At 42.1% G+C, this 10,700-nt stretch overlaps 1 pseudogene; it reads left to right on the forward strand.

The window, feature by feature from the left end:
- Positions 1-7,297: 7,297 nt before the first annotated feature.
- On the forward strand, positions 7,298-8,245 carry LOC119536348 (annotated as a pseudogene).
- The last annotated feature ends 2,455 nt before the right edge of the window (positions 8,246-10,700 follow it).

The raw sequence follows: 10,700 nt of genomic DNA on the forward strand, positions 1-10,700 counted from the left end.
TGAACTTTAGCATATACACATAACAGTGATAACTTTCAAAGTATGATTTCACAAGTGGTTAGAGAGCAAATTTCAAAGAATGTCATGGGTCACAGTTCCACAACTTCAGCCATTTCCATTATTGTAAAATACAACATACATACAGAAAGGTGTCATGTCTTGATTTACAGCTCAACAAGCAGTCATGTAGCTAATTTCAAAAATTGTTATGGGTTATTGTGATGGTTGGGTTCATGTGTCAACTTGGCTAGGTGGCCTAGCTGTCTGGTCAAGCGGGCACTGGCCTGACGATTGCTGTGAGGCTATTTGAGGCTGGTTGGTTTGTCGGATCATCAGTCAATTGACTGCAGCTGACTGATGACTCATCAAGGGGCATGCGTCCACAGTGAGAGAATGCAATTGGCTGGATTTGGTCCGGGTGATCAGTTGGAGGCTTATAAGCCAGACGGTTACAGAACCTTCACTTCTTCTTCAGCTGCTCAGTGAAGCTTTTCCTGGGGAGCTCGTCGAAGTTGCCAGTTCGTTTCCTGAGGAGTTCGTCAAAGTTGTCGGTTAATTTCCTGAGGAGTTCTTCAAAGTTGCCGGTTCGTTTCCTGAGGAGTTCGTCAAAGTTGTCAGTTCGTTTCCTGAGGAGTTCGTCGGATGTCTTCATTGGAGTTGACAGGTTGTTGACGGCTCTGCAGAATTTGGACTCGTGCGCTCCCGCAGTTGCGTGAGTCACTTTTACAATTTGATAAGAAGAGACATCTCTCACTGATTCTGTTTCCAAGGAGAACCCTAACTAATACAACTTGGTACCGAGAGTGGTTCTTGAGAAACGGAATCTTAAAATGGGCTTTTACAACTTGTTTTCTACTCTGATTAGATTCAGAGGCACTAATGACTCTATTTCCTATAATCAAGAGGGTACTAATAGTCCATGGCAGGAGTTGGCAAAGGAAATACGCAAAATAGCACCATTTGATTCTCCTAATTGTGCTCTAGTACGAAGCGAGGCTCTGGGTGACAGCGTTTTCGACACTTTCACGGAGTTTTGCAGTATTAAGAGGTATAATGATGTTGGCTGGCTGCTCTTAGATACTTTGGATACAGTTGTAAGAGAAAGGGATGAGCTAAAGGCTTCAAATTCAAAACTTGAATGCCGTATGACAGATGTAAAGGGTTCCATCTGTGCCCTGAAAGAAAATCTTATTTCCTGTGCCCGCAGACTGGAGGTTTCTGAAAATCAGACGCAGTCTCTTATTGTGTGAGTAGCACATTTACAGCGTAAACTAAAATCTCAACCTCTCAGGGTGTCTGCTGTTAAAGTAAAGGCATTGATTGGAAAAGAATGGGACCCAGAAACTTGGGATGGGGACATATGGATTGATAATAATGACAGCGAGGACATTGGAACCCTGGATTCTGCTGGGTCATTGTTAGATTTACCTGTAGAGGGCTGTCCTGGGGAAACAGCTTCTCTGCCTCCAGTCTGTCCTAAGGAGCCTGCCAGGCAACTCCCACCTAAGGAGATTAACCCTTCAATGCCTGCTAATCTTGTAATCACCTCCCCTGAGGAAGCAGCCCTCACTCTTTTGTCTGGAGAGATTAATCCTGTTTTAAGAGATGAAAATACAACAGAGTGCCCTGAGGTGAATGGCTTGAGAGATAATTCTAACTCTTTTCATGACCCACCCCCACCAACAGTTTTTGCTTCAAGACCTATAACTAGGCTCAAGTCCCAACAAGCCCCAAAGGGTGAGGTACAAAGTGTGACCCATGAGGAAGTACGCTATACTCCAAAAGAACTGTATGAGTTTTCCAACTTATACAGACAGAAACCAGGGGAATATGTGTGGGAATGGATATTGAGAGTGTGGGATAATGGTGGAAGGAATATAAGGTTGGATCAGGCTGAATTTACTGATATGGGCCCACTAAGCAGAGATTCTGCATTCAATGTTGTAGCTCGAGGGGTTAGAAAGTGTGTTAACAGTTTGTTTGGGTGGCTGGCTGAAACATGGATCAAAAGGTGGCCGGCATTACCAGAAGTTGAAATGCCAGAACTGCCCTGGTATAATGTGGAGGAGGGGATTCAAAGGCTTAGAGAGATTGGAATGTTAGAGTGGATTTATCATGGAAAACCTGCTCACACAGCCCTGGAATGTCCAGAGGACACACCTTTTACCAGGACTGTAAGGAATAAATTTGTGAAACTAGCTCCATCATCCCTGAAGAGCTCTGTAGTCGCCCTTCTCTGTAGGTCAGATATTACTGTAGGAACTGCTGTCACTGAACTGGAATCCTTAAACACAATGGGGATAATCGGGTCCCGAGTCAGCAGAAGCCAAGTGGCTGCAGTTAATCGCCACAGACAAGGTGGACAGGGCTACCATAATGGAAAACAGGCTCAAAGCAGCAATCAAAATAATATGACTCGCAGAGACTTACGGCGTTGGCTAGTGGATCATGGAGTACCAAGTAGTAAAATAGATGGGCAATCGACTAAATTCTTGTTTGAACTATATAAGCAGAAGAATTCTAGGCCACGTGAACAAAAATCTCCCTTGAATTACAAAAACAGAGAGTCACGGCCCCTTAATCAATTCCCAGACTTGAGACAGTTTACAGATCCAGAGCCTCTTGAATGAAGGGAAGGCTGAGTACCCTTGGAGAAGGACCCTGTCACACTGCCAAAAATTTATACTGTTAATCTTCCTCCCAGCCTTCCCCAGGGGGACCTACGGCCTTTTACCAGGGTGACTGTGCATTGGGGAAAAGGAAATGATCAGATATTTCATGGATTATTAGACACTGGGTCAGACGTGACATTAATTCCCGGAGACCCAAAACGTCACTCTGGTCCACCAGTCAGAGTTGGGGCTTATGGAGGTCAGATGATTGATGGAGTTTTAGCCCAGGTCCATCTCACAGTGGGTCCAGTGGGTCCCCGGACCCATTCTGTGGTTATTTCCCCAGTGCCAGAATGCATAATTGGAATAGACATACTCAGCAACTGGCAGAATCCTCACATTGGTTCCCTGACTCCTGGAGTGAGGGCTATTATGGTGGGAAAGGCCAAGTGGAAGCCACTAGAGCTGTCCCTGCCTAGCAAAGTAGTGAACCAGAAGCAATACCGGATTCCTGGAGGGATTGCAGAGATTAATGCCACTCTTAAGGACTTGAAGGATGCAGGGGTGGTGATTCCCACCACATCCCCATTCAACTCTCCTATTTGGCATGTGCAGAAAACAGATGGGTCTTGGAGGATGACTGTGGATTATCGTAAGCTTAACCAGGTGGTGACTCCAATTGCAGCTGCTGTCCCAGATGTGGTATCATTGCTTGAGCAAATCAACACATCCCCTGGTACCTGGTATGCAGCTATTGATCTGGCAAATGCTTTTTTCTCAATTGCTGTCAGCAAGGACCATCAGAAACAGTTTGCATTTAGCTGGCAAGGCCAGCAGTTTACATTCACTGTGCTACCTCAGGGTTATATCAACTCTCCAGCCCTATGTCATAATATTGTCCGCAGGGATCTTGATCATTTCTCCCTCCCACAAGACATCACACTGGTCCATTATATTGATGATATCATGTTGATTGGACCTAGTGAGCAAGAAGTAGCAACTACTCTAGATTTGTTGGTAAGGTATTTGCGTGGCAGAGGATGGGAGATAAATCCAACAAAAATACAGGGGCCTTCCACCTCAGTAAAATTTCTAGGTGTCCAGTGGTGTGGGGCCTGTCGAGATATTCCTTCTAAGGTGAAGGATAAGCTGCTGCATCTGGCCCCTCCTACAACCAAAAAAGAGGCATAACGTTTAGTTGGCCTCTTTGGGTTTTGGAGACAACATATTCCTCATTTAGGTGTGCTACTCCGGCCCATTTACCGAGTGACTAGAAAAGCTTCTAGTTTTGAGTGGGGACCGGAGCAAGATGAGGCTCTGCAACAGGTCCAGGCTGCTGTGCAAGCTGCTCTGCTGCTTGGACCATATGATCCAGCTGATCCAATGGTGCTGGAAGTGTCAGTGGCAGGTTGATTACATCGGACCACTTCCATCATGGAAAGGGCAGCGATTTGTTCTTACTGGAATAGACACATACTCCGGATATGGGTTTGCCTTCCCTGCACGACATGCTTCTGCCAAAACTACAATACGTGGACTTACAGAATGCCTCATCCACCGTCATGGTATTCCACACAGCATTGCTTCGGACCAAGGAACCCACTTCACAGCAAATGAAGTGAGGGGATGGGCACATGCTCATGGAATTCTGTGGTCTTACCATGTTCCCCATCATCCAGAAGCAGCTGGGTTGATAGAATGGTGGAATGGCCTATTGAAGACTCAATTATGGTGCCAACTAGGTGGCAATACCTTGCAGGGCTGGCGCAGTGTTCTCCAGGAGGCTGTGTATGCTCTGAATCAGCGTCCACTCTATGGTGCTGTTTCTCCCATAGCCAGGATTCATGGGTCCAGGAATCAAGGGGTGGAAACAGGAGTAGCACCACTCACTATCACTCCTAGTGATCCACTAGGGAAATTTTTGCTTCCTGTCCCTGCAAGTTTAAGCTCTGCTGATCTACAAGTCTTGGTTCCAAAAGGAGGAGTGCTTCCACCAGGAAACACAACAATAATCCCATTGAACTGGAAGTTAAGGCTGCCACCTGGGCACTTTGGGCTTCTTATGCCTCTGAATCAACAGGCAAGTAAGGGGATTACTGTTCTGTCTGGGGTGATAGATCCTGACTATCAAGGGGAAATAGCACTGCAACTACACAATGGAAGTAAAGAAGAGTTTTCCTGGCATACAGGAGATCCCCTAGGGTGTCTCTTAGTACTACCATGCCCCGTGATTCAAGTCAATGGAAAACTGCAACAACCCAATCCAGGCAGGACTACCAATGGCCAAGAAACTTCAGGAATGAAGGTTTGGGTCACCCCACCAGGCAGAGAACCACGGCCAGCTGAAGTGCTTGCTGAGGGTAAAGGGAACATGGAATGGGTAGTGGAAGAAGGTCGTGATAAATATGAACTGCGGCCACGTGACCAGTTACAGAAACAAGGACTATGATGATATGAATATTTCCTCCTCGTTTTGTGATGATTATGTTTGTATTTGTCTGTGAAGAAAATATTTTTGCTTTCTTCTCTGTCTTATCCCCTTATCATATGGCATAAGCTGTAACGTTCATTTTGAAGACATGGTTTTAGGTGATGTGTATGATTGCCAAGTTGACAAGGGGTGGACTGTGATGGTTGGGTTCATGTGTCAACTTGGCTAGGTGGCTTAGCTGTCTGGTCAAGCGGGCACTAGCCTGACGATTGCTGTGAGGCTATTTGAGGCTGGTTGGTTTGTCGGATTATCAGTCAATTGACTGCAGCTGACTGACTCATCAAGGGGCGTGCTTCCACAGTGAGAGAATGCAATTGGCTGGATTTGGTCTGGGTGATCAGTTGGAGGCTTATAAGCCAGACGGTTAGAGAACCTTCACTTCTTCCTCAGCTGCTCAGTGAAGCTTTTCCTGGGGAGCTCGTCGAAGTTGCCAGTTCGTTTCCTGAGGAGTTCGTCAAAGTTGTCGGTTCGTTTCCTGAGGAGTTCTTCAAAGTTGTCGGTTCGTTTCCTGAGGAGTTCGTCAAAGTTGTCGGTTCGTTTCCCGAGGAGTTTGTCGGACGTCTTCCTTGGAGTTGACAGCTTGTTGACGGCTCTGCAGAATTTGTACTCGTGTGCTCCCGCAGTTGCGTGAGTCACCTTTACAATTTGATAATCAGAGACATCTCTCATTGATTCTGTTTCCAAGGAGAACCCTAACTAATACAGTTATGGTTCCACATTTGCAGTTCTTTCCTTACAATACAAAAGAGGTTTATACAGAAGGGTGAAGACCTTCAAGGCACAACTGAATGAGCAGTTATAGAGCAAATCACAAAGGATGCTATGTGCTACAGTTCCATGTGTACCTACTTTTAACACCAGAAACTTAATGATCTTTCAACACTGTATAAACCCAGCACCCAGCTATAATGCTAATAAATCCACCAGCTCTGAGAAGCTCTGGAGATATACTGTTAGTAAATATGAAGAAAGACTCACTTTATAATGAATGCTCTGCCTTCACTGGCAACAAAATACACTGGACAAGGATTGGACTATAAAGCCAGAAAATTTGAAGATGAGTGTCACCTGTGTAGCAGCTGGGAGGGATCCTGGGCAAATTCCTTAACTTTTTATGCTACAGTTTATTAAACTGTATATTACATAAAAATAGTATTATTTCATCCTCTTATACTTGAATTAGAAAACATTGTTACAGTAGAAAATTATTTGCTTTGTTTGAATAAATTTATTTTAGTTACATCTTGAACATCAAATGTGGTTTTTGCAAAGCAATTACACTGGTATTTCATTCTGCTTGATTTTAAAAAACAGTATTTTAAAATGTAAACATTTAAAAATATTCAGTAAATTTACAACAGGTTATCTCATTAATAGACCAAATTTGAAATTCCTTTCTGGTATAAGCATCAACAACAGTTGTATTTCCCCTTGTAAAAAAATAGTCTAGTTTAACTGATACACATTGTCAAATATGTAATGAACTAGACATCTCTTTTATACATTACTTGCCAGAAAACTTAAATGCTTCTGTTATCCACCCATAGCCAAGTGTATAGGAGTTTCTGGTAAGTATTACTTAACATTAATTATAGCCTATACTACAGAAACACTTCACAATCCGACTGCATAGGGTTCTTATTCTGACTCACAACTTGCTATATAGACTTGTACAGGTTATACAACTTCTTTGAGACTCAGTTTCCTCCTCTTAAAATTTAATGAACTTACTTAACATTATTGAATGGAAAATAATTTACAAGTACATATATATATATATATAAAACCTGAATGCTTATCATTTAGTAAGCACATAAAACTTGAGTTGTTTCTCAAGTTTTCATTACACAACTACATAAATAAAATATATGTATTACTTATTTTGTTAAACTTAAGTCTTTTTTTATTCTCGTCAGTCATATATTTTATTCTTTGGCTCTAAAACACCTTCAAAGACATTTTTGAAAAATACAATAGGAAAAAGAAAGCAACATTATTTGAAGGAAGAATTCTGGTGTTTCTGTTAAAAACAATAATGGAAAACACAGGTGCTTGATGCCCTAATGCTTGAATGATATAGCTTTATTTATTATGTATTCCCATATGCCTAGTAAGGAAAATGAAACTGTCAAATTCATAACTTTAATATAATTTGTCCATCACAGGCTCTCTCTGATACCAGCGATAGTGTCTCATGGATTCCCTGGTGGATGGGAACCACACTGCAGTGACAGGGTTCATTCTATTGGGCTTAACAGATGATCCCAAACTTCGGGTCATCCTCTTCGTGGTCATCCTATGCATCTAACTGGTGACCGTATCTGGCAATCTCAGCACAATCATTCTTATCAGAATCTCTTCTCAGCTCCATCATCCTATGTACTTATTCCTGAGCCACTTGGCTCTTGCTGACATAGGCTATTCATCAACTGTGACTCCCAATATGCTTGTAAACTTCCTGGTGGAGAGGAACACAATCTCCTATTTCGGATGTGCCATCCAGCTTGGTTCAGCAGCCTTCTTTGGGACATCTGAGTGCTTCCTCCTGGCAGCTATGGCATATGATCGCTTTCTTGCAATCTGCAACCCACTGCTTTATTCAGTCAGAATGTCCACACAAATCTGCATCCAGTTACTCTCTTTGGCTTATGTAGGTGGTTTTATCAATGCTTCCTCCTTTACTCTTTCCTTCTTCTTTTTATTCTTCTGTGGACCAAATCAAGTCAATCACTTTTTCTGTGATTTTGCTCCTTTAGTTAAACTTTCCTGTTCTGATATTAGTATTCCCGCAGTTGTTCCCTCATTTTCTACTGGGTCCATCATTGTGATCACTGTGTTTGTCATAGTCGTTTCCTACATCTACATCCTCATCACCATCCTAAGGATGCGCTCTTCCGAGGGACGCCACAAGGCCTTCTCCACCTGCACCTCCCACCTCACTGCGGTCACTTTGTTCTATGGAACCACTACATTCATTTATGTGATGCCCAAATCCAGCTACTCAACTGACCAGAACAAGGTGGTGTCTGTGTTCTACATGGTGGTGATCCCCATGTTGAACCCTCTCATCTACAGTTTCAGGAATAATGAGATTAAGAGCGCTCTGAAAAGAGAGCTTGGTAGAAACATTTTTTCTCACTGAAACCTTTTACTTTTTCAGGGCAGATGTAATAATACAACATAAATATAAGAAATGACTATTGAATTCTGAAGTTGAAATACATTTGCGAAACTTGTGGAACTTGTAATAAATGTAGGGGTGGATTTCCCAATACCAAATAGTAAAAACAGAGCCAATAGTGAGTTCCTTTACTAAAATGAAAGGAAATTTGTAATTAAGAAACACAAATTTGTTCACATGGAAAAAGTACTTAATCTGATGAAAAACTTAAATTGTGTTTACATATTTTTTCAAAAGTAGTTCTCTGACACACATTAAGGTTTTTGTACTTCCATATCTTTAAGACAATGTCCAATTTCAACAGGAGCTTATCATGAGACAAGCTTCATAACTTTAGTTATGGCTGGGTATATTCTTGGGAGAAATGAAAAGCAAAACTAGATAGTAAAATGGTTGGAAACTGTCAGCAAAAATGGTATCTGCTGGATAGGCTTTGTGGACACACAAAATTTTGGTCTGTGTTACTAGCCTCCAACTCTAGCTTGAGATTTTAGAGGTCTCCAGAGAAGAACGGGATATTACCCTCAGCCCATGTCTCATCCCTGATTAAACTCTGAATTCCTCCATCAGGTCAGACGAGGTAACTTCCTTTATGAGAAGGAGCAGGGCTCCTGAACTTCTCAGAGACTGAGTGGAGCAAATACAAGCAACAATGCCAGAAGGAGAATCCAGGTCACTGGATCATACTGAGACTGTGGGAAACAGTTTCTTTCAGTGAAATTATGTTCAGGCCCACATGCAGCTCAGGAAAATCCAGGGGACTGGTCCATCTCCCCCCTGAAATTGTGACTTCCTACTGGAGAGGCTAATTAATTAATCTGTATGCTGATGACTATCACATTAATTTTTCCTATCCTCTCTTTAGTGTTTCAATGCAAACTGTAACACTTTTTGTAAACAAAAATATGTCATAAATCATTTCATTTCTTTGTTCTTCATATATTGAGAAATGTTTATTGCCTCTAATATTTCCCAGACATTCTCCTTGTCCATTGGAAATGTAAGATATAAACAGATAAAATGTCTGCCCTCATAGAATTCATTTTCTAGAATAGGAGACAGAAAATAAAACTAACAAGTAGGTGATACAGACTATTAGATGTTGAGTGCCATGGAGAAAGAAAAACCACAGCAGATAAGGGACAGGGAGTGGTCAGTATGGGAGTCACTGAGAAAATAACATCTGAGCAAAGGATCACAGGAGGTGGGGACGCTTTGTGTTGAATATAGTGCTACTTGCATGCAACAGTATAAATCAAATCTTCCAATCATAGATGTATAATTTACCTTTCAGGCTTGTTTCAACAATGAAAGGCTTGGTAATTTTATTCAACTTGCATAGTGAACACAATTAAAAGAAATGAAGTTAAGTACATCTTTAAAACACAATAGATTATATAGGATGAAAAAAGAATTTCCTCACTAGAAAGTTTGAGACTCTAGAGAAGTGAGCTCAACATTCAAAATGCTTTTGCCATAAAGAAATTTGACAAATAATAAGAATCAGCTGTCAATGTGGGCTGTGAATTTAGTATTCTTTCAGAAAAAGGAGGGCAGATGTAAAGCCAAGGGAATGTTCAGGTGAGAATTCTGAAAAATGCATCTCACATATGTCCTCAGGGTAAAGGTAAGTTTCAAGTCACCAAACTCTTGTGCTATTATGCAATTCAGTTGTTCTGGGAAATCTCAAGCCTTGAACTTCCATTAAGGTGGTTAAGGACAGGAGATGCCTCAGGATGACTGGAATAGGCAAACAAACATCCATCTGGAGGAAATTCTTCATCTCAATACTTTATTTTTCTTACCAATAATTACATAATACAATGACCATCATGGTGTAAAATAAGGACCAGCACAAAAGAAACTAAGAGACTAAACATGGTTCCAGTGGAAATAACAGACCACAGAAAGAAAACCCAAAAGATTTAAGATATAGGAATTAAAAGACATAATCTGTAGCATGACTATATTTAAAGAAATAAGTGACATTCTTCTGTTCTCCCAGACTAAAAATCCCACAGGACTTGAGTCTCCTAAAGACTGAAGGAGTCCAATAGAAGTCAAGTATGTTGTCCTGGCCTTTCCCCAATCTTCCTCCCCCATACTCCCACTCCTAACTCCTGTACAATGGGGGTCTCCCTAGATCTCAGTTCCCATTGACCCCAGGTCTAGAGGCCCTCAAGAAGTCATTCCTGAAGTCTGATGCAGAATCTCCTGCAGCCTGTCCCCTCCCCCAATCCTTCCTCACTGATTCCTCTTTCCTAGGGCAGGTGGCTGGTGGCTGCCCTATAATTTGCAGGTGACTGGTCTGTGAGGAGGGATGAGTATACTGGGGCTCATGCAGGCTCATCTGCCTTTCTGGAACCACAGATGCAGACAGAATGAATGGCAGCTGCCCTTCAGAGAGCAGTTATCC

This window comes from Choloepus didactylus, chromosome 6, assembly GCF_015220235.1.
Source record: "Choloepus didactylus isolate mChoDid1 chromosome 6, mChoDid1.pri, whole genome shotgun sequence".
Classification (NCBI taxonomy): Eukaryota; Metazoa; Chordata; class Mammalia; order Pilosa; family Megalonychidae; genus Choloepus; species Choloepus didactylus.